This window comes from Macrobrachium nipponense, chromosome 11 (assembly GCF_015104395.2).
Source record: "Macrobrachium nipponense isolate FS-2020 chromosome 11, ASM1510439v2, whole genome shotgun sequence".
Classification (NCBI taxonomy): domain Eukaryota; kingdom Metazoa; phylum Arthropoda; class Malacostraca; order Decapoda; family Palaemonidae; genus Macrobrachium; species Macrobrachium nipponense.
In genome coordinates, this window is record NC_061087.1 from 91,662,298 (window position 1) to 91,686,609 (window position 24,312).

The window sequence follows — 24,312 nt, forward strand, 5'->3', positions numbered from 1 at the left end:
TATCAACATTCTTCAATTTACCATTTACAATTGATAAAATTTTTTATTTAATGTTACTTGTAATTTAAGTCTTGCCTTAATTGCCACAGGAATTAAAAAGTTAAGAAAACATGATTTTGTTTATATCCTGGTTTATCCAATTTGCGAATACAAACGTGGTAAGACTGAAATGATTATGTAAAAGCTTTAAACGTTTACAAGTGATATTTGAAATTAAAAAAGGAAAAATTCTATTAATAATTTTAATGATGATGATACCTCTGAACTCACTGACGACCTGTCATTGGCAATACTGCCTATTTGCCGAATTGTGGGTGTCCACTAACAGCTTCCAAGCCCGGCTAGCTCAGTCGGTAGAGCACGAGACTCTTAATCTCGGGGTCGTGGGTTCGAGCCCCACGTTGGGCGGAATGTTTTGGCAGTGGTGCCATAAAGAATACAAACAATTTTAGGAAACTGACTTTCTATATAATTCTCATAGGAGAAAGGTTGAAGTTATAGTCATTCATGCTGTAACTGAAGAGTGCCTAGTGCTCCCATACTTATGACATATTTCTATTCCTTGCTTTTTATTTAAATAAAATTCCATTTATGAAATCTCTCCACTTTCTACACCTCTTAAAAGGTTCCCCACATATATTAATAAGAAAACAGCTTGAACTTTTTTTTATCGGTGATTTCCTACCATCAAATTTATTTTATAAGGAATGCAGCTTAAATCTTCTGTCAAATTTTTGACATAACAATGAAATGTCAAAAAGATTTTGAATTAGGTTTTTTATTTCGATTTCATCAAATTTGCACAGCTTTTATCAACACCCATCTGACAAGTCTACATGTCCTACTCCCATCCCCCCACCCACACACACACACACACACACACACACACACACAAAAAAGTCCATGAAAAACCAATAACATGTTCAAGTGAAATAATACACTCAGTACTGCACTGAAAATCCTCAAGGCAATTTTACCAGTCATAATTCATATCTTTTCATTTATTGAATTCTAACATTAGCAGAATTTAATAAACTATCACCTGGAGATGCGGGGTATCGATCCCCGTACCTCTCACATGCTAAGCGAGCGCTCTACCATTTGAGCTACATCCCCAACTGTTAACAATGAATACAATAAATGACTTGATAACCATTTGAATTTAGGAAGAAACCAATGAGTTGATAACCATTTTCACTTAAGAAGATACCATTCTTGGAGACCAGTAGAACAGTGTTGTAAAGTTGAGGCCATAAAAATGGCCGCACAAAACCTTCATTTTGAAAAAACCAATGTTTTGCTGAAAGACCACTGGGACTGGCATAAACACTTTCAGTTCACTGAGGCCTCCTACAAACAAAACAAAACAAACAAACAAACAAAAAAACATAAGAAAATATGCTTTGATGGGTATAAAAAATAACAGAATGAACGCAACCTTGTTTTCTATCTCAAATTTTCTTCTCATTTCCTTTCATTTCCAAAATGTAAATTCAATCAAAAACACATTCATACGTACAAATCTTCCAATTCATTGACAAAACTAGCCAATTCATAACGATTACTCATGACCTCTCATGTTTACATCAGAAACTTAACAAATGTCAACACTTGACGCTTATCAGTTACAATTAACAGTAGTCTCGCCTTTTCTTTTGTGAATCATCTATAAATATTCTCTCTCCTTCCTTTGTTTATGTTTTATGGCACCAATGCCAAAACATTTTACCCAATAGTGCTACAACCCACAATCCAGACATTAAGCCTCGTGCTCTATCGACTCAGCTAGCCGGGCATACAATCACTTTGTGGACAGTAAGTAGCCATTATTCTCAATGACAAGTTTTCAGATATTTGTTATCAACATTCTTCAACTTACCATTTACGATTTATAAAATTTTTTATTTAATGATACTTGTAATTTCAGTCTTGCCTTAATTGCCACAGGAATTAAAAAGTTAAGAAAACATGATTTTGTTTATATCCTGAGGTTATCTAATTTGCGCATAGAAACGTGGTAAGTGTGAAATAATTATGTAAAAGCTTTAAACGTTTACAAGTGATATTTGAAATTAAAAAAGGAAAAATTCTATTAATAATTTTAATAATGATGATACCTCTGAACTCACTGAAGACCTGTCATTGGCAATACTGCCTATTTGCCGAATTGTGGGTGTCCACTAACAGCTTCCAAGCCCGGCTAGCTCAGTCGGTAGAGCACGAGACTCTTAATCTCGGGGTCGTGGGTTCGAGCCCCACGTTGGGCGGAATGTTTTGGCAGTGGTGCCATAAAGAATACAAACAATTTTAGGAGACTGACTTTCTATATAATTCTCACAAAAGAAAGGTTTACACTATAGACATGCATGTTGTAATTGTAGAGTACCTAGTGCTCCCATACTACTTATGATGACATATCTTTTCCTTGCTTTTTTATCAACACAAAATTCCATTTATGTTATCCTCTCCACTTTCTACACCTCTCTCTTCAAAGGTTGCACACAAATAATAATATAAAAAGCATGAACTATTTTTTACTAGTCATTTGTTACCATCATTAAAATAATTTTAATAAAGATGTAACTTCAATCTTCTCTCAAACTTTTGTTATAACAATGAATGTCAAAAAGTTCGTAAATGAGTTTTTTTTATTGCAATTTTATAAATTTCGCAAAGCTTTTTCAACACCCATCTGACATGTCTAAACGTCCTACTCCCATCCCCCCACCCTCAAAAAATGCCATGAAAGACAACTAATGTGCTGAAGTGAAATAATACACTCAGTATCACACTGGAACACCTCACAGCAATTTTGCAAAGCATAATCCATGTCTTTTCATTGATTGAATTCTAACATTAGCAGAATTTAATAAACGATCACCTGGAGATGCGGGGTATCGATCCCCGTACCTCTCACATGCTAAGCGAGCGCTCTACCATTTGAGCTACATCCCCAACTGTTAACAATGAATACAATATATGAAGCGAAACTTATTTGGAAGTAACCATTCTTGCAGAACAGTGTTGTAAATTAGAGGCGATAGCAATGGCCCTATAAAATCTTCTTTTTGAAAAAAACTTTGTTTTACCGATAGACCACTGGGACTGGCATGAACACCTTTAGTTTGCTGAAGCCTCCTGGAAACGAAAAAAGAAGAAAATAGGGTTTGATGGGCATAAAAAATTACAACATGAATGCCATGGTGTTTTCTATTTCCAATTTTTTCATTATTGCTTCCACTTCTAAAATATGAATTCATTCAAAAGCACATTCATACCAACAAATCTTTCAATACTGGTAAAACTATTCCATTCATATCGATTCCTTCATGTCCTCTTTTGTTAACATAAAAAACTTAATCGTCTATAAACATTCACTCATTTTTTTTTTTTTTATGGCGCCACTGCCAGAACATTCCGCCCAACATGGGGCTCGAACCCAGACCCCGAGATTAAGTCTCTCGTGCTCTACCGACTGAACTAGCCGGGCTTACAATCAGTTTGTGGGCAGCATAATGTTCAGCAAGTAGGCAATATTGCCAATGCCAAGTTTTCTGATATTTGTTATCAACATTGCTCAACTTACCGTTTACAATTTCTAAAAAGGGATTGTTACTTGCAATTTAAATCACCTATATTGCTAAAGGAAGTAAGATGTTACAAAAATATGATTTTGCTTACATCCAGAGGTTATCCAATATACGCACATACAAAAATCCAAAACAGCACAGACACATCATGCATCTGAATAAATACTGATCATGTCTATATATTCCTCCAGTTAATGTGGTTAGACTGAAATGATAATGTAAAAGCTTCAAACGTTTACCAGTGTTATTTGAAAAGAAAAAAGGAATAATTCTAATAATAATTTGTAAAATGTTGATAACTCTGATCTCATTGCAGACTTTCAATTGGCAATACTGACTATTTGCCGAGTTGTGGAGTGTCCACTAACAGCTTCCAAGCCCGGCTAGCTCAGTCGGTAGAGCACGAGACTCTTAATCTCGGGGTCGTGGGTTCAAGCCCCACGTTGGGCGGAATGTTTTGGCAGTGGTGCCATAAAGAATACAAACAATTTTAGGAGACTGACTTTCTATATAATTCTCACAAAAGAAAGGTTTACACTATAGACATGCATGTTGTAATTGTAGAGTACCTAGTGCTCCCATACTACTTATGATGACATATCTTTTCCTTGCTTTTTTATCAACACAAAATTCCATTTATGTTATCCTCTCCACTTTCTACACCTCTCTCTTCAAAGGTTGCACACAAATAATAATATAAAAAGCATGAACTATTTTTTACTAGTCATTTGTTACCATCATTAAAATAATTTTAATAAAGATGTAACTTCAATCTTCTCTCAAACTTTTGTTATAACAATGAATGTCAAAAAGTTCGTAAATGAGTTTTTTTTATTGCAATTTTATAAATTTCGCAAAGCTTTTTCAACACCCATCTGACATGTCTAAACGTCCTACTCCCATCCCCCCACCCTCAAAAAATGCCATGAAAGACAACTAATGTGCTGAAGTGAAATAATACACTCAGTATCACACTGGAACACCTCACAGCAATTTTGCAAAGCATAATCCATGTCTTTTCATTGATTGAATTCTAACATTAACAGGATTCAATAAACGATCACCTGGAGATGCGGGGTATCGATCCCCGTACCTCTCACATGCTAAGCGAGCGCTCTACCATTTGAGCTACATCCCCCACTGTTAACAATGATTACAATAAATGAGTTGATAACCATTTGAATTTAGGAATAAACCAATGAGTTGATAACCATTTGGAATTATTAGGAAACCATTCTTGGAGAACAGTGTTGTAAAGCAGAGGCTGCAGCAATGGCCACAAAAAACATTAATTTTAAGAACAACACTGCTTTAAAGAAATACCATTGATACTAGCATAAACATCTTCAGTTGGCTGAAGCCTCCAAGAAACGAAAAACAGAAGAAAATAGACTTTGAGGGGCAAAAACAACAGAATGAATGCCATGGTGTTTTTGTATCTCCAATTTCCATATTATTACTCCCACTTCAAAACTGAATTTTTTCAGGAGCACATTCATACCTATAAAAGCTTCCAATACATTGATAAAACTATCACATTCATATCGCTTACTTATGACCTCATATGTTAACATTAGAAACTTCCACTAATATGTTAACACTTGACATTCATCTACTATAAATGATAGTAGTCTCACCTTTCTTTTTCTAAATCATCTATAAATATTCACTCTCCTTCCTTTATATTTTTATGGCTCCACTGCCAAAACATTTCGCCCAACGTGGGGCTCGAACCCACGACCCCGAGATTAAGAGTCTCGTGCTCTACCGACTGAGCTAGCCGGGCTTCCAAGCTGTAAATGAACACCCTACATCTCGGCAAAATGGGCAATGCTGCCAATGTCAACCTTCATATATGAATTATGTACATTATTTAACACATCAATAAAGGCTTTATTTTTCATCAATACTTTCAAACATATGAACATTTCACATAAGCACATCAGTCTTGTTTCACCAGCTGGAGGAAATATGAGGTTGCTAATATTTAGATGTGTATGTGATTTTGTGCTTTTATTTGCAACGTTGCCTTAAAAAGAGATAACTTCAGGAGATGTAAGATCATATTTCCTCTGGCTGCAAAGTTAAGACTGAAAAGATATTTTTAAAAACCATCATATGTTAGCTAGTGATCAAAAGTTTTTAAAAAGAGTAAAATTAAACATGTGAAGTAATGCTGATAACTCAAAACTGAACACTTGGCAATGGCAATACTGTCTATTTGCTGATTTGTGGAGTGTCCACTAACACCTCCCATGTCCGGCTAGCTCAGTCGTTAGAGCACGAGACTCTTAATCTCGGGGTCGTGGGTTCGAGCCCCACGTTGGGCGTTAACTTTTGCCCATGGTGCAATAAAGAAACGTTGTCTCTTTAGTCAGACATGCAGTAGAACTGATGAGTATTTAGTCTAAATGCTGCCTTATTTCTAAATATTTCTAAATAAAGTTCATGTAAGCACTTCTGCCATTTACCTATTCCTCACTGGGTATATTCCATTTTAATCCACATAATTTTAAAAGCTGAAAACACATCATAATAAAATAATTGGTTTGGATAATTTCTAATTAGTCAGATTTTTTAAAAGTTTGGCAGCCAATCATAATGAAATAAATGGTTTGGTAATTTCTAAAATTAGTATTATGTCTTACAATCTTAATACATTAAGCAACATTAATCTATAATTTTTTGTGATTACAATGAAATGTTAATGTACAAGATCTTTGACTGCAATTTTCTAAACAATAACAATGATAAATTTAGCATAGTTATTTCAACAGCGTCCAACATGTCTAAATGGCCTGTCCCAACACACACAAAAAAGCCACCTAAGACGAATATGTTGATGTTAAAAAACTAAAAACTTTATTGAACTTCATCACAAAACTGTTGTAACAACTAGTTTTGAACATTTCAAAAAAGTAGCAGCTTGCCGCGCTCACTTGGGTGGTTGCAGCATGCGCCAAACCCGTCGCCACACACTCACAATCTTACGTAGGATTTATTGAGCATTTACGGTATACTAATGTAAGCTGTTGCCAACTACCTATTTCTGTTCATCCATGGACGTGCGTGATTTGATACATAAATGCGTGACCAAAGCTTAAGTCTTAAGTAGTATTTTTAACAATACTGCAGATACATGAAGCTTCCATCTCCCCTTACCAGCTGCATGAAATATGGTTATTAAATATTTAGAAACGTGTCTGTGATCTTACGCCACCAACATAGGCAACATTCCCTTAAAGCAGGTTAGCCTCAGTTGATTAAAGAAAAAAAAAGTTAAAAAATATATTGAGTAATGTTGACAACACATATCTTAGGACTAGGCATTGGCAATACTGCCTATTTGCTGAGTAATCTGATATCCACAAACTGCTTTCAAGTCCGGCTAGCTCAGTTGGTAGAGCACAAGACTTCTAACCCTTAATGGACGGATTTACTCACATGAATAGTAATAACCGGTTTTGGGTAGTTGACAGATTTATTCAGAGGTGCCAATACTTCTATAACCCATAAATTCTCTAATGGTAACTTTGGACTGGTTCAGATGAAGTGGGTGCCTCATGACAAAGTTAGTTGTGTACTTGACTTCAAGGAGAGATGTAATTACTGTCTCTCTCACAAGATATCTTATTATATAATTGGCTCATAAATATAACCAGGGGTTGCTGTTGATTTTAGATAAGATAGTATATCAGTTATAACTGAAATTTTGCGAACAAAAGTGCAAAGAAATATTAGAAAAGACATATACAATAAAAAAAAAAGTTACTGCATCTTTGATCTCAATAAATTTACATAAATATTTTACGACAAATATGCTCAGAATTTGTTACTGATTTTAGTTCTTATCTTTTTGATATTGTGTGAGCTGTAATCATAATTTTACAAAATAACATACAATTATTTTTAGAAAACAACATGTATAACTTGGTAAAATTTACGACTGTCTTGTAAAAGAGGCCCCACAGGAGTATAAATAGTAATTTTCAACTTCTCGTGGAGGATAAGGAAAATTCTTTAAAAAAATGTTCTTACACCATGTGCATTTAACCTCAAAGTTTCCCCAGCCTAGGGTGCTGCATATTGAAGGGTTATTCTCAGGGTCGTAGGTTCGAACCCCACGTTGGTCGTAATGTCTTGGCAATGGTTTCATGATAACATTTTACGTATTATTCACACACAAAAAATGCAGCAGATAAGTCAGACATACATGCCCGATAATGACATTTCTATTGCTTACATTCTTTCATTTACTCCTAAACTGCTACTTTACATTTAATCCCCTAATAATTAAGAGCTTGGGCAATATCTACTAATAAAATATATGGTACTGTTATTTTCTGACTGTTCATACTCTATGATTCTCTATTCAGCAACTCTAATCTTCCCTACGGTTACAATGAAAGTTTAAAGTTTAAGAACGAGTATTTTAACTGCAATTATCTGAGCAATAACGATTACAAAATTAGCACTGCTTTTAACAACAGTCGCTAACCATGCCTCCAACAAACAACAACAAAACCACAATTAAGGACAAACAACGTGTTGGAGCGAAACACTACTCAAACCTCTTTACAGCCTTTTGCACAGCATACCGCTCATCTTTTCTTTAATTAGAATCTGCAAAGGATCACCTGGAGATGCGGGGTATCGATCCCCGTACCTCTCACATGCTAAGCGAGCGCTCTACCATTTGAGCTACATCCCCTTACAAATTTTCCTTTCGGGTTTAGTTACTTTAGTAGCTTATAATTGATGCTCTTGAATAGATAAAGGAGTAAGTTAAAAAAAATTCCCAACAGTAAATTAATAACTATCTGGAATTCAGAAGTTGCCATTACTGGAAGAAGGTGCGGGAGTGTAAAACACTACAGGAATAATAATAATAATAATAATAAAAAACATATTTACATTAAGGAGAGAACAAAAATAGAGGACTAGACGTTGCTTCTGCTGAGAAGTTACAAAATTGTTAGCCAAATTATCAATCATGCCGAGATGAACTGCAATTTTTTTATATAAATCTATCTATAAATGATAACTGGGTACGCATGGTACAATAATGTAAAAAAGTACCAACCATAAAAGAATCATATAATTACATATCTTTAAAACCTTATTAGTATTCAAGGCAATATCACTCCGTTAATATTCTTGAAGCCATTATCTATATTCCCTCATCAACGAGAAGACTCGATACTGAAAAGTGAATGACTGATAACCTCCTTATTCAAAAGGAAAAAAAACATACCAAAAAACACACAAAGTAAAAAAATGAATTTCATAGTACCATTATCCTTATCCGCAGCAGCATGAGCACTTCTCTAAATGTGCTACTTCCACGACATCCCTAACACTTCCTTTCCCTTACAATGTGAAGCAAAGAAGGCAACTGACATGTGACAGAACACTCTGCCACATATTTTCCATTAATTTCTAATTTCACACTGAAGTGGAACGATCTGGCCTTAATCAAACACCATTTAGGAAATACATCAGATGACAGTACGTTTATAAGAAGAAATAAGTTGGTAAGAAGACATGCCTCTAATTAATCATCTCAACCTATGCAAAAGATTGCTTAAACCAAAGCCTCCTATGAAAAACAAAAAACGTTGACTGGGAAGAAAGAGCTGATTGAATGAATGAATGATCTCTACAGTGATTCCATCATAACCTGGTGTTTTTCGTTGCCTAAGTTCTTTTAACATCGATTCCACATGAAAACCTATGAATTCACGCAAAAGTACATTCAGGTTTTCATTAGCTCTGAGTCCATGAATTAAAGTATCTCTTTCACATCCCTCATTTATGACCTCTTATGTTGACATACAAACACACATTTAGAAATGACAATGAAAGACATTCATCAGTTAGGCATTTTCGCCTTCCCTTTTGTAATAAATAATCTATAAAAAGTCAATTTCAAACATACAATATTTTCCTTATAATACTACTGCCAAAAACTTCGCCCAACGTGGGGCTCGAACCCACGACCCCGAGATTAAGAGTCTCGTGCTCTACCGACTGAGCTAGCCGGGCCTGCCAGTTGTCAGTGGACACCCCACAACTCTGCAAATAGGCAGTATTGCCAATGGCAAGACTTCAATGAGATCCGAGTTATCAACATTATTAAAATTAATTTATTATTAAAATTTTTCTTAATTTTTCAAATAAAACTGGCAAACGTTTGAAGCTTTTACTTAAACATTTCAGTCAAACCACAATAAATGGAAGAATATATAGAGTTTAACATCTTAGTTCCCATAACAATATTGAAGAAAGACTGAAATGCAAACAAGTAACGATCAATAAAAATGTTTAAAAATCTTAAAACAATAACTTGAGTACTTGTTGATATCAAATATCTGAAAACTTGGCATTGGCAATATTGCCTACTTGCTGAGCAATATGCTATCCACAAACTGATTTTAAGCCCGGCTAGCTCAGTCGGTAGAGCACGAGACTCTTAATCTCGGGGTCGTGGGTTCGAGCCCCACGTTGGGCGAAATGTTTTGGCAGTGGCTCTGAAAAAGTAATGTAAACAAAAGGGAGATGAACTTTTTATACATTATTAACAAAAGCAACATTCTATTCAGACATCCATATTATACTCTCCTCCATTTTTACCTCGCAATTGGCTGTGTTCAATTTTAATCCACTTATTTTTAAAAGGCAGTAAATAAGTGTTAACAAAATAAATAGCATGTTATATTCTTACAAATCACATTTCTTAGTCTCTGTTATAAATATCCTCTGGAACTTTAATCTCTCTAGAATTTTTGCCATTCCAATGAAAGGTTAAAGTTGAGTAACAAACAGTTTGACTGCAATTTCTGTATAATATCCAAGATAAAATTAGCACAGCAGAGCCAAATAGATTACTTCCCAGTTAGAGGACCCGAGAAAAGCAATGTGACAACCTACAAAGTGATCTTGGGAGAAGCGTGTGTTAAACAGCATACGTTGAAGGTGAAGGATTTTAAAATGAGAGGTAGAAAACCCAAGAAGAGAAAGAGATCTAGAATTAAGATCTGGGACCTTAAAGGAGGAAAGGGGGAGCAATTTAGGAGGACTGTGAGAGAGAGAGACGTCTGGAAACGGGAAACGTGGAGTTTGGACAGGGTAATAGTGGAAAACATCTGGGAAGACATGAGAGAAATGTGTGTGGGGAAGCAAAGGAACTGGTGGGAAGAACCAGCGGATATGGAGTGTTGAGAGGAGAAAAGTTGTGGTGGAATGGAGAGGTGCAAGAATCAATTAAAAGAAAATCAAAAGCATTCAAGGACTGGACAGTAAGGCATGCACAGGGTGCAGAAGAAAGGTACAGAGAAGAGGAAAGAGAGACAAGAGGGAGGGAAGATGTGGCTATGGGAAGGGCAGCAGAGCAGTTGAATGAAAGACTAGGAACAAGAGAAGGAGAAATGGATATCTCTAAGATTTCAAACTTGAGGGAAAGGCAGAGACAGGATATGGGTAGATTGTGTGTCATCAAGGATAGTGATGGAAATATAGGAGAGGGTGCGAGTATTTTGAACAACTGTTCAATACTGAAAATGAGAGACAGGACATGGGGAAAGCACAGAGGGTGGAGGGACCAGTGAGGGAGATACAGGATACAGAAGTGAAGAGAGCATTAAGGAAAATGAAGAATGGTAAATCACCAGGTCCATGAAAGTTCCAAATTGCAATGCCCAAATACTAGGTACAGAGGGGGAGAAATGGATGCTGGATTTATTAAAAGATATATGTGAAGGGGAAGAAATGCCAAGGGATTGGGTGGAGAGTCTAATGTTAGGAGTAAAAAATGGCTGCTCTTATAGCAAATAAGTAAATTGAATAAATATATATATATATATATATATATATATATATATAATATATATATATATATATATATATATATATATAAATATTTTGATCGCCTTGTCTTCCCAGTGTCATTCATTTTACTTATTTGCTAGAAGAGCAGACATTTTTTACTCCTAACACCAGCTGCCTAGGAGGGAAACTCAAAGCAGGCCAGACCTAGGCATGTCCGGCGCCAGTCGGATTAGCAGGGGGGAATAAAAACTCAATTTAAGCATTAGGGACGTATCCCAAGGGGAGTGTGCAGCTAGTTAGGTACTTTTTAGGCCTACTCATAAGATCCCTTATCCTGTGAACCTTCGCTGGCCGTATGTCTGTTTCCAGGATGACCTGCCAACAGGGGGGTAAAGACGCCACAACACCCAGGATTCGCACCTGACGACGTCCTAAGTCCAGCACAGTCATTGACCTCGGAAAGACGTCCGAGCTTGCCTGCCCATTGGCCTAACAAAGGTGCTTACTGGCGCGTCCTGAACTCTGACAAAGCCGACGCCAACCTCTCCAATTTACTCGCCATAAGGCAACCAGGTACGTCTTGAGTTACAGTTATATTGCCAGTTCTTTTCCTCCAAGTGAAATAAACTCTCCCACAGTTTCCAATTCAAACTCTTACTTTTCAAATGAACCTCCCTTTGTTCCTTTTCTGCCTAGCAGCCGCATGCTACCTTTTGTGATCGTCCCAGATAAACACCAGATAAACAGTTTAAGTCTTCATTGAGCATTTCATTTAAACACTAGAGTTCCTCCCTTGTTTGATTAAAGATAAACACCCTCCATAGTGAATTAACTGTAATATTGTGCAAGTAGTATTTTAGTTTATGTTGTGTGTAATTTAGGAATTCATTTCCAGATTGCTGAGTCCGTGCTCCATCTCCTCGCAAGTGCTTGTATTACCTGAAATCCTAAATTTGGAACCAGCATTGCAGTAGATTTTGAATTTGGCCCTTTTTTCCATACTGTGAAAGATAGGAGTGATCCAGACAGTATACGGCGCTCTGACCACATGTGGCCAATTTGCCTTGCCTTTATCTCAGGCCAGTCAATGTTACTTGTAAATAGATGTAAATTAGATTAATCCGCTGAGTTTTCAATGGCGACCTTGCATTCACTTTAACAATTATTTAAGGCAAGTCATAAGCACTCCATTTTCCCATATTTTTTTCTTTTTTTTCCCCCTTACATTTTGGACAAAGGCCATCCACAAACGTAAAAGTGGCGACCTTGCCAGGATCGAATCTCGGGACTGTTTAAAAGCTTGTAAACTGCGTTATCCCTTAAAAACGTAAACTGTAAATGATTTTTTACAAGGCGTAATTCGTAAAAAAGCATTCATAAATATGCACAGGAGACACGCACGACTCACACGTAGTAAGGTATATCATTCATTTAATATTATTCCTATCACCATTGTTAGCTTTAAGGTACGTTAAGAAGTTATTTTAGAAGTGTTTTAAATAAGTGTGCTCTGTCAGTTAGAGATATTATTGTGTAACGGCGAGAGCGCCAAAGAGCTTCTGTTGGCAAGTTTCAACCTGCAGCTCACACGTGTGCCAGAAAGTACTAGTTAGAACTAAGAAGTGCTTTGCCAGGGAACCATTGCATGCATAAGACTAGCTAGTTAGGAGTGTTTTCTACTGAAAGTTACGGCAAAAGAAGTGTACAATTCTTCTGTCTATGAAATGTTAGGGGAATAAATTTTCAACTTAGCTCATTCCATGCGTAGGTAAGTGTATTAGGGCTGTTGCCTTGTATAATAAGGCGCCCTATGAGGTAATGTTAGACTTGCTATAATCTTACGCTAAGTTGGTTGGTTATGCACTTCCATACTCATTGGAGTGTCTTGGGGTTTGTAGATCACTTACGAAGTCGGTATTATCTTCTTTGGTTATGACGACGATGTGTTAAACTCATGATGATTCGGCAATGATGTGAGGTTCTAGTAGAAAACACGAAGTACAAAAATACTTATATTCTCTGAGATTACATGATGAAAATCAGATAGGATTTGTACAGTCTGCCAATGACGATGGCTTGATAGCTTCTGCCAATGATGATGGCTAATTCCACTCTGTTCCGACTACCATCTCGGTTACAAGTCATAAAGGAAGCAGACAGTAGCTCGAACATATGAACATACATACAAAATGACACACATTAGAAATCACGTAGGCCGTTTGAATTATAGGTCGCGGTAGTTGTCTCAAGCAGGGAGCTTGGACTAATGTTTCAAAACAAATGAATGACCACAGATGACGGCATGTCATCTTAGCCTACATACTTTATCGTCTCTGGTCTGATCACATTTCCTGCAAGCAATCTGGTTGACCTCTTTAGTTTTAGTCTTTTATATATATATATGGAATAACATTCCATATTTTTATGTAACTCTTACAAGTGCAGTGCTCGCTTAGCTTCTCAGCGCGTGCGCGGACTCTTGCCTGCCCTGCCAACCACCTTCCCAAAGCATTCACCACCTAAAGCTTTATCTTAACAATTTAAGCCAAATAACGTAAATCTTGATGTTTTACCGTATATAATATTAATCTCCATACTAGCATCTATCATTCTGCCAGAACATTTAATGTTGTTTTGCTTTCAATAAGAAATTAGAATTTTGTTGTTGTAAATCGCTCTTGTTTACAGCGTCAGCTGTCTGCCACCACTGTTCCCGCTCGCCTTCCCGCACGCTTCATTTAGCATCGCTCACTCGCTCGCTGAGCAAAATTTTTCATTTCGCTTCATACTAAACATAACCACATTTACAAATGTTTTGCTAACATTTCTTCAAAAATCCTTACCGCCATTTAACTTGTCACAGGGAGCTAGGTAGCTTACGTAAAGTTAACGCAAATCTTAAAAGTAAATTACATTAAACGAATTGTTAACATAAATGTGTTGTAAATCACTAAATGTTCTAGCGCAATTCCATTTACCAAATAACGTAAAAGTCGTTCATGGCTAGTGTGTTCTATTTACCAAAACTTATTCCAAAAGCAATTCATCCATAAAAAACTTAACGTAAGGTAAGGAAATTATTCAACGCAAATTGCGTCATATTAAACTATAATCATTAGTTCAAATAAAGACAAAGAAGTTCGTCATTTATCATATTTCAAGCTCTCAGAGAGAGAGAGAGAGAGAGAGAGAGAGAGAGAGAGAGAGAGAGAGAGAGAGAGAGAGAGAGAGAACCCACTATTCAAAAAGCCAAGAGTACTACATTCATTACCTACGCATGCATCATTAACATTACTTTAGTCTTTTGTGACTTTCATTTACACAGAGTGTGATACGCGCTCGAGTTCATTGCAGTCTTGCAAGCATTTATTTCATTTACCGAGTACTTCAGCGAAGGACTTCCCAATTTACCGCTACCTGTCGTTGCCCGAGTGGTCTTTTCCATTTTTTAATTACAAAAGACTTGCGTATACTGCAACCACAAACTGCACATAGAGTGCCAACGTAACCTCATTTCTTCCATACAAGGAAGCTGCTACCAGTCTAGGACTGGCCACCACCAGTGCACATCAGGCCCTACCATTTTACAGTGCCACTAATCCGTGACGCTGTCCATCGACTGGCTGCTGAAGTACTCCCCCTTTTATTTTCCTCCACCGTTACACTCTGCCACGAACAGAGTGCCATTTTCTCTTCAGTATACTTGAGTATACTGCATTTAGTGTCGTCCGACGGGACCCACCAGCACGCTACCAGTGCAATCAAGGAACGCCTACATAAGTGCCGCTGCACCTGTATCAGACGTAAAGGTAGCTCTTTACCTGTGTATCCATCATTATGGAACGCCCATTTCATTAATGTTTCCGTGCATAAGGATCATTACTCCTTCCGGAGCACTCAACCAAGGAATGCCTCCATGAGTGCTGCTATACCAGCACTCTACTAGTGCTATCCAAAGAACGCCTCCATAAGTGCTGCTACATTAGCACGCTAATAGTGCTGCCAAGGAATGCCTCCATAAGTGCCGTGCACCTGTATAGGACATACAGGTTGCCCAATCCATTGCGTATCCCAATTTAGGAATGCCCATCAGTGTGACCTCTACACAGCACACTGCCATTCAAGAAGTACCACCAACTTACGGGACAATTCCCAAGTGCCACAGAGCACCCAGTCTTCTCAGACATTGGACTGTTCATCACGAACATTTCATTACCTCAGTCGCAAAACCCATTTCTAGGTGAGTGCCACCTTACCAAATAGCCACTCCCATCCAGTAGTATTTCTGGCCATCCCTTTTGCACAGGCTTAGGAAAATGTCTTCCCCTGCTTCCCACGACATAGTAGCCATAGAGCTAGAGAGGCTCCGAACCCTCATAACTCTGGGCAAGGAGACCAATTATACTGGACCTGCACTCAGCCGGTGGCTGAAGGCGCAGCAGGATGCCACACGCCAGCAAGAAAGGGAAAAGAGAAAAGCAGAGATAAACAAGAGAAGAAGAGAGGAAAGAAAAAGAAGCAGAGAGGAAGGAAAGAGAAGCAGAAAGGAAGGCAGGAGAAGAGTCTCGAAAGCATGAGCTAGCTCTCAAGGAGAAGGATCTCGAGCGAGAGAAGGCATGTAAGGGAGCATCTTAGCTCAAGCCACGCGGCCAGCTTCCAGCCCTACACCCACTATGCCTCATAGTCCCACTGTCTCCTGCCAGCCTTTTGCTGCTTCACCACCTCCTCCTCCATTTCAGAAGAGGTGAGCCAACCAGTTAACCCTGGACTTGTTCCGGAGGATGACTCAAAGGAGGATTCATTAACCCTCTTACGCCGACTGGACGTATTTTACGTCGACATTTTTTGTCTCCCGTGTGCCGACTGGACGTATTTTACGTCGACTTACAAAAGTTTTTTTTTTAATTCGCGGAGAAATACTTATAGGCCTACCACCTAAAACTTTTGAATCACGCACCTTGGGGGATGCTGGAAGTTCACGGATCAAGGTCTTGTTTTGTTTACAATCGTTACGCAGGCGCGCAAGCGCGAATTTCTTTCTTGCCGCACTAAAAAGTATCTGTGACACATCTCGGAAATTATTTTGTCACTTTGACATAATTTTTGTACCATTGTAAATTAGCCGTTACATGAAGTATTATATATGAAAATATGCGCATTTTTATGTAGAATACAACAATAAAATACTCATGATTGTAGCTTTTATCTGTTTTGAGATATTTTCTTATAAATAACGATAACTGCCAAAATTTCAACCTTCAGTCAACTTTGACTCTACCGAAATGGTCGAAAAACGCAATTGTAAGCTAAAACTCTTATATTTTAGTAATATTCAATCATTTACCTTAATTTGGCAACTAATTGGAAGTCTCTAGCACAATATTTCGATTTATGGTGAATTTATGAAAAAACTTTTTCCTTACGTCCGCGTGGTAACTCTTCCGAAAAAAATCATACATGCGATTGTGGTAATGTTTGCACCATTTTAAAATTAGCAGTTATATAAAGTTTTATATATGGAAATGTGCGCAATTTCATGCACAATACAACTAAAAACAACCCATGGTTGTAGCTTTTATCAGTTTTGAGATATTTTCATATAAATAACGATAATTGCCAAAATTTCAACCTTCGGTCAAATTTGACTACCGAAATGGTCGAAAAACGCAATTGTAAGCTAAAACGCTTATATTCTAGTAATATTCAAGCATTTGCCTTCATATTGCAACAAATTGGAAGTCTCTAGCACAATATTTTGATTTATGGTGAATTTATGAAAAAAATAACATTTTCTTTACGTCCGCGCAGTAACTCTTCCGAAAAAATCATACGTGCGATTGTGGTAATGTTTGCACCATTTTAAATTAGCCGTTACATAAAGTTTTATATATGAAAATGTGCGCAATTTCCTGTAGAATACAACTAAAAATAATTGAAGGTTGTAGCTTTTCTCATTTTTGAAATATTTGCATATAAATCACGATAAATAGAAAAAAAACCACGTTCGGTCAACTTTGACTCTACCGAAATGGTCGAAAAACGCAATTGTAAGCTAAAACTCTTACAGTCTAGTAATATTCAGTCATTTATCTTCATCTTGAAATAAATTCGAAGTCTGTAGCAAAATATTTAGAAAATTTATTTATTTATGGTGAATTTTAAAAAAAATCTTTCCTTCCCTCCGCGCGCGGATTCTCCGCCACAAATCTCCGAAATGTGTACGTACCATTCTCGGAATATTTGCTCCGTTTCATATTAGGCATTTCATAGAGTTTTATATATGAAAATGTGCGCAATTTCATGTAGAATAAAACGAAAAATATTTGAAGGTTGTAGCTTTTCTTATTTCCGAAATAATTGCATATAAAATATATATATATACATACATACATATATATATATATATATATATATATATATATATATATATATATATATATATATATAAATTCGACATTCGGTCAACTTTAACTTGTCAGATATGGTCGAAAACTGCAATTGTAAGCTAATACTCTTACAGTATAGTAATATTCAATCATTTGTCTTCATTTTGAAAGAAATTGGAAGTCTCTAGGACAATATTTAGATTTATGGTGAATTTTTGAAAAAAATATTTGTTTACGTCCGCGCGTACGAATTCATGCATTATTTTGTGTGATAATATTTTCTCTGTGGGTTGCTTTTATCGTTTTACAATGTGTTATATACCAAAATGATCGCAATTTAGTGTACATTACAACGGAAAAAAAAGTAACTTGTTACCTTTAACCGTTTTGCGCACAGCACGATTTGAACATACAATTATATTGATAATTTCGTTTTTGCGCTATCATATATCGCATTATTTATATATGATAATGATAATTTTTTCATTTCTGATGGTTGCATACTAAACTTCAGCCAATGACAAAAAAAGGAGCCAAAAATGAACTCTTAATCTTGAAAACTAAGCGCGCTGTGATTTTTTGAAAAAAATATTTTTTCCGCTTCCGTGCTCACTCTGAAACACCTTCGGCACACGGGAGACAATTTTTTTTTTACCTCTTCAGCGTAAGAGGGTTAACCCCCACATCTGATCGCTTCCAGAGAGGACTCTTCACCTGTGCTGCCACCTAGGCCCTATCATCCAGTGCCAAGGAATAAGTTCTGGAAGAGGTTCTGCCGCGACTGTGGCCGGCAGGGTCACATGTCTGCAAATTACGGAGGGTGCACAAATCATAATATTCCTGCCATTACTATGGCCGTCACCAATTCCCCTTCACTGGGACCCCCCCCGCTAAGGGCCCTATCACTGTTGCACCTCTCCAAAGCCATTATCCTCCAAGCCACGTCAGAGCCTTTGACACCTTTGGCGCTCAAATCTCCCTGATACGGGAAGATAGAATTCCCCACAGGGCTAACGTCAATAGACGGCAACTCATTACAATCAAAGGCATCAATCACATAAAGCTGATCCTTCCATCAGTCAAATTGAGAGTCACACGACCTCACTTCTCCAAGATTTGTACCCTTGCAGCAGCAAGCTACAATCCAGGAGGTTACGACCTCCTCCTGGGGCAAGGCCTGAAGTCCCCTTCTCATTAAAAAAAAAAAACAAGGGGTCCTAGCCCCATGACAAACCACTCCAAAGCAAGGAGCCATCCAAGACCTACTTTCTCCCGGAAGTATCGTCACCAACAGTCTCCCCCTTCACCAAGGAGGGAGATTGATCTTTCACAGTTCCGCTGGAAAACCTGCAACGTAATAGGGCACTCCACGAATTGACCTAGGAAGCTACGCACAGTGGACACTGTCCATCCTCAAAAGGGCTCAGCCTTCCACAAGAAACAGGAAACCCTGTCTCCCATCACTCCGGACACACCGAGAGGTATGGCACCTCCGGTACCCATCACAGGTCCACCTGACCTCAACTCTCTGCCAGTGCCACTTGGCAGCACTGAGCAGTGCCAGTCCAGCCTGGACATTGAGCCACCACAAGAATTGACCTCTGCGCCTGGCCCTGAGCTATTGCCGGCACCCAAAACTAACCTAGTCAAGGATGCTCCTACAAGAGATCCTCCAACAGGCATGGAGCTTAGTGCAGCCCATTGCCCAGTTCCAGTCCACACTTCTGCTTCAACATCACCTCTGTCGGCCGAGGATTAACCTCCGGCAGACCTCACCATTACACCTTCGCTGGACGACCAGGAACTGCCCAACCAGGAGTCAGCCTGGAGTCTTACGTTTACGAAGGCTGTCTCAGCAGCCAGAGCGAGGGCCTCCCCTGCAGTAGGTTCCACATCTACGACGGTTGCTGCAATGCCAAAATAGGGTGTTCGCCTGTAGTCCCTAGGGCTGCCACTGCCTCTGCTCCTGACGGCGTTTCTGGCCTTTCCCCAGAGTCAGTGCCTCCATCACCTCCTAGGACTGGTGCAGCCAGGCCCTGGAAGAATAAGAAGAAGAAGGGACGCAAAGTCCCAAACTAACCAAAGAGCCACATGCTCTCCTTGGCATCTGTGCCCTAGGTAGAGTGTCACATTAATTTGCAGTGATCCTGGCACCTACCTAGAGACGGTAGCCAGCCTGATCTCTGCCAGTAGACTAATCCTCTAACCCCTAGAAGTTGTACTACTAACCCTCACCTAAATGTCATGATTATCTCATTAGATTTCCATCCTGGTACACTACTAACCACTCATCACCCTCACGCATCATTACCTCATCTTACATCTTTTAACAATTCAGGTTCAATAAACCTCCATTATTGCGCACCACCTTCTGGAATGATTGCGTCCTCTTAATTGAGTGCACAGAGTAGGTTAGGCTAAGTAATTTAGTTCCAGGGCATTAGGGTAGTAGCAAATAGAATTTTCAAAGTAACCTTACATAGGGGTAGAGTAGCCTGTTGTCACACAGTAGTTCTCACTTAGGCTAGACTTCATTATTAATTCAGTAAGTTAGGACACTTAGCATCTCCACCTATAAGTTAGGTAGGCCATTGTAGCTAGCCATATCGCTGCTCTAAAACCTCAGTTAGAGAAGGGGAACGGTTTATTCGAGGCGATCGACTCATTTAGCCGAGGCCTTCACAACCAAAAGGGATTGAATGCCTTCTTAACAGGGGGAGCTTTTACGGTTTTTGATTGCCTCTTCTTCCCAGTGTCATTCATTTTACTTATTTGCTAGAAGAGCAGCCATTTTTTACTCCTAACATCAGCTGACCAGGAGTGAAACTCAAAGCAGGCCAGACCTGGGCATGTCCGACGCCATTAGGGACGTATCCCAAGGGGAGTGTGTAGCTAGTTAGGTACTTTTTAGGCCTACTCATAAGTTCCCTTATCCTATGAACCTTCGCTGGCCATATGTCTGTTTCAAGGATGACCTGCCAACAAGGGGAAAAGATGCCCCAACACCCAGGATTCGCACCTAACGACGTCCTCAGTCCAGCACAGTCCATGACCTCGGACAGATGTCCAAGCCCGCCTGCCCATTGGCCTAACAAAAGCGCTTACTGGTGCGCCCTGAACTCTGCCAAAGCCAACACCAACCTCTCTAATTTACTCTCCATAAGGCACCCAGGTACGTCTTGAGTTACAGTTATATTGCCAGTTCTTTTCCTCCAAGTGAAATAAACTCTCCCACAGTTTCCAATTCAAACTCCTACTTCTCAAATGAACCTCCCTTTGTTCCTATTCTGCCTAGCGGTCGCATGCTACCTTTTATGATCGTCCCAGATAAACAAAGTCTTCATTGAGCATTTCATTTAAGCACTAGAGTTCCTCCCCTTGTATGATTAAAGATAAACACCCTCCATAGTGAATTAACTGTAATATTGTGCAAGAAGTCTTTAGTTATGTTGTGTGTAATTTGGGAATTAATTTCCAGATTGCTGAGTCCATGCTCTGTCTCCTCGCAAGCGCTTGTATTACCTGAAATCCTAAATTTGGAAACCAGCATTGCAGTAGATGTTAATTTGGCCCTTTTTTACCATATTGTGAAAGAGAGGAGTGATCCAGACAGTATACGGCACTCTGTGTGGCCAATTGGCCTTGCCTTTATATATATATATATATATATATATATATATATATATATATATATATATATATATATAATATATATATATATATATATATATATATAAATAAATAATATAAATAAATAATATATATATAATATAAAATATATATATATATATATATATACATATATATATATAATATATATATATATATATATATATATATATATATATATATATATATATATATATATATATATATATATATATGGTTTGAAAGTTTTAGAGAGAGTACTGGATGAGAGATTAAGAGATTGTAAAGATCGGGAAACAGCAGCATGGATTCATGAGAGGAAGAGGGACGGTGGATGCCAACTTCATAGTAAGACAGCTACAGGAAAAGAGGCTAGAGGGAAACCAGGAGCTATTGGGCATTCATAGACCTACAGAAAGCATACAATAGAATCCCAAGAAAAGTGATGTTTTGGTGTTGAAGGAAAAGGAAAGTCCCACAAAAGCTGACCAGAAAAGTTGGTTAGCCTGGTCCAAACGATATATAAAAGAACGAGCATAAAAGTGATAAATCAGTTGGGGAAACAGAAAACTTTGAAGGTAGTGTTGGATTACACCAGGGGTCAGCATTAAGCCCATTTGTGTTTGTGCTGGTCATGGATGTGTTAAGTAAGGCGATCAGGAATGAAGAGCTGTGGGAATTGTTGTACGCCGATGATCTGGTGATTACTGCTGAAAATGAGGAGAACCTACAAGAGAAGGGTTGGAGAGTGGCAGAAATCTTTAGAGAGGGGTGGCTTAAAGGTGAATGTAAATAAAACAGAGGTTTTGCTGAGCAGTAGGGAAGATAGAGACAGAATAGTAAGACAAGAAAAAAGAGGCTCGATTATAAAACTGGCAGAAAAGTTTAAATACTTAGGATCTACTTTAAGCCAAGAGGGAGGATGTGAGGCTGAAGTTGACAGTAGGATAAAAGTTGCCTGGGAGAAGCGGAGAGAGGTAGCTAGAGCGGTATGTGATAAGAAAATGCCAATCAAGCTAAAAGTCAAGATATATAACACAGTGATAAGATCTGCGTTAATGTATAGAGCAGAAAGATGAAAATGTTGAGGTGGATTATGGGAATATCACTGCTTGAGAGACTGGAAAATGATGAAGTAAGAAGGGCAGGCTTAGTAAAGATTACAGAGGTGATAAGAGAGTCGCCATTAAGATGGTATGGGCATGTGTTGGGAATGGATGATGAGGAGGAAGTGAAGAGGGCTTCCGAGGAACCTGTTAGAGGAAGAAGATCAAGAGGGAGACAGATAATTAGATGGCAAGATAAAGTGAAGGAAGATATGTGTAATGATTACATTTTAACATACATATATATTCCATATATGTAAATAAGCCCATGACCCAAGGAGTCACTGGCGAGAACAAGGAGTGTGATAAGGAAAGATAAGGCATGCAAGCTAGACGCTGCCGCGTTGTATCTGCGACGCCCTGGTTTGCATTTGCCTGTGGTAATCACTTATGAGTATTTCTATATATCTGATTTTTTTTTACATAAGTCAGTTGAAAATCATTCCTTAACCACTTGCTGGTAACTATGACTAACTATATATTCATATTAATTTCTCTATCACACTCCTATGAGTCATATACAAATTAAGCTTTAATGTTCAGAGTTTGGTTTGTAGCTGACCGAGCAATTAATGTAATGATTACATTTTAACATACATATATATTCCATATATGTAAATAAGCCCATGACCCAAGGGGTCACTGGCGAGAACAAGGAGTGTGATAAGGAAAGATAAGGAATGCAAGCTAGACGCTGCCACGTTGTATCTGCGACGCCCTGGTTTGCATTTGCCTATGGTAATCAAAAGCATTGTCTTGTAAAACAGGTCACAGTGCCTTCGCCTGAGAACATGGTGACCTATAACCCACAGAGACAACCACGTGACTTCCTAGTCACATGTTCATCTGTCTGTATGTTATGTATGCTGAGCTAAGCTTTGCTCTACTATCTTTTGTAAATGCTTTGTAACTTAGATCTCTACTTCCACTCATTGAGACAAATTCTCTGAACCACTTCTTCCTCTACTCAAGAGATGTAGTTTCACAAATATATACGTTTGACAACCACGAGTTTGAACATCTTCACCTTTATACTCAAAGAAGATACTAACAAAACTTAAAAACTCTCTCTGCAATCGATGTCACTCCAACGAGAATGGGAAGTAGACAACAGATACCTGCGTATAACATCGCAGGTTATAACATCCAACGGGACGCCTTTCTATACATAGGCGTATCCCGTATATATGGAGAGAAGAGGTTTGGTGGAGAATGATGCCTCTGATAGAAGACTGTGAAGAAGGTGCATCCGGCAACCGACCCCTTAATGTTGGGATAACAGTGGGAAAGAAGAAGATAAACTTAGCACAGCTACCAATAAGTCACCATAAAAAAATACAATTAAAGACAAGGTATGTATGCTGTAGTAATAAAAAGGCATTGATTACTAGTTGTAAAGAAATATCTTTATGCTTTTCGTATATTTCTGTTGTACTGAAAAGTACATTATGTCTTTTGTTTACTTTGATGGTGGTTGGAACTATGGGCATTTGTTTAATGGTAATTTGTTTTATGGTTATAGGATAATTTGCGACTTTGTTTACTATTGAGCCTGAATAGTTCATGAAACTGACAGTTTGACAGTTAAATATCCACTCACTCTGCCTTTTGAGTATTTATATTCAGCGGTCCAGAATCCAGGCCAAAGGCAGATGCCAGTAGGACAGTTTTTCCAGCGGAGGAGAGTCAGGATTCCAGTCCAGAGACCAACACAGAAAGCAGTCCGGAGCGGAGTGGCACCAGACCTTTGAGATT

At 38.2% G+C, this 24,312-nt stretch overlaps 2 long non-coding RNA genes and 11 other non-coding genes across 14 annotated transcripts in view; 6 read left to right on the forward strand and 7 right to left on the reverse strand.

Annotated features, from left to right (window-relative positions):
* Window positions 1-24,312, reverse strand: part of LOC135209587 (uncharacterized) — a 701,429-nt gene that overhangs the window by 518,347 nt on the left and 158,770 nt on the right. The gene's annotated exons all lie outside the window — the stretch shown is intronic.
* Trnak-cuu (transfer RNA lysine (anticodon CUU)) lies at window positions 336-408 on the forward strand. The gene has a single exon. It is a non-coding gene; the product is annotated as a tRNA-Lys (tRNA).
* On the reverse strand, window positions 1,044-1,116 carry Trnaa-agc (transfer RNA alanine (anticodon AGC)). Its single transcript has one exon. It is a non-coding gene; the product is annotated as a tRNA-Ala (tRNA).
* Window positions 2,195-2,267, forward strand: Trnak-cuu (transfer RNA lysine (anticodon CUU)). Its single transcript has one exon. It is a non-coding gene; the product is annotated as a tRNA-Lys (tRNA).
* On the reverse strand, window positions 2,883-2,955 carry Trnaa-agc (transfer RNA alanine (anticodon AGC)). The gene has a single exon. It is a non-coding gene; the product is annotated as a tRNA-Ala (tRNA).
* Trnak-cuu (transfer RNA lysine (anticodon CUU)) lies at window positions 3,968-4,040 on the forward strand. Its single transcript has one exon. It is a non-coding gene; the product is annotated as a tRNA-Lys (tRNA).
* Window positions 4,656-4,728, reverse strand: Trnaa-agc (transfer RNA alanine (anticodon AGC)). The gene has a single exon. It is a non-coding gene; the product is annotated as a tRNA-Ala (tRNA).
* Trnak-cuu (transfer RNA lysine (anticodon CUU)) lies at window positions 5,304-5,376 on the reverse strand. The gene has a single exon. It is a non-coding gene; the product is annotated as a tRNA-Lys (tRNA).
* Window positions 5,848-5,920, forward strand: Trnak-cuu (transfer RNA lysine (anticodon CUU)). Its single transcript has one exon. It is a non-coding gene; the product is annotated as a tRNA-Lys (tRNA).
* Window positions 8,229-8,301, reverse strand: Trnaa-agc (transfer RNA alanine (anticodon AGC)). The gene has a single exon. It is a non-coding gene; the product is annotated as a tRNA-Ala (tRNA).
* Trnak-cuu (transfer RNA lysine (anticodon CUU)) lies at window positions 9,563-9,635 on the reverse strand. The gene has a single exon. It is a non-coding gene; the product is annotated as a tRNA-Lys (tRNA).
* Window positions 10,029-10,101, forward strand: Trnak-cuu (transfer RNA lysine (anticodon CUU)). The gene has a single exon. It is a non-coding gene; the product is annotated as a tRNA-Lys (tRNA).
* Window positions 24,280-24,312, forward strand: part of LOC135209537 (uncharacterized) — a 696-nt gene continuing 663 nt past the window's right edge. Inside the window, exon 1 of the long non-coding RNA XR_010313384.1 lies at window positions 24,280-24,312. This exon is cut by the window's right edge and continues 150 nt beyond it. This is a non-coding gene — a long non-coding RNA (uncharacterized LOC135209537).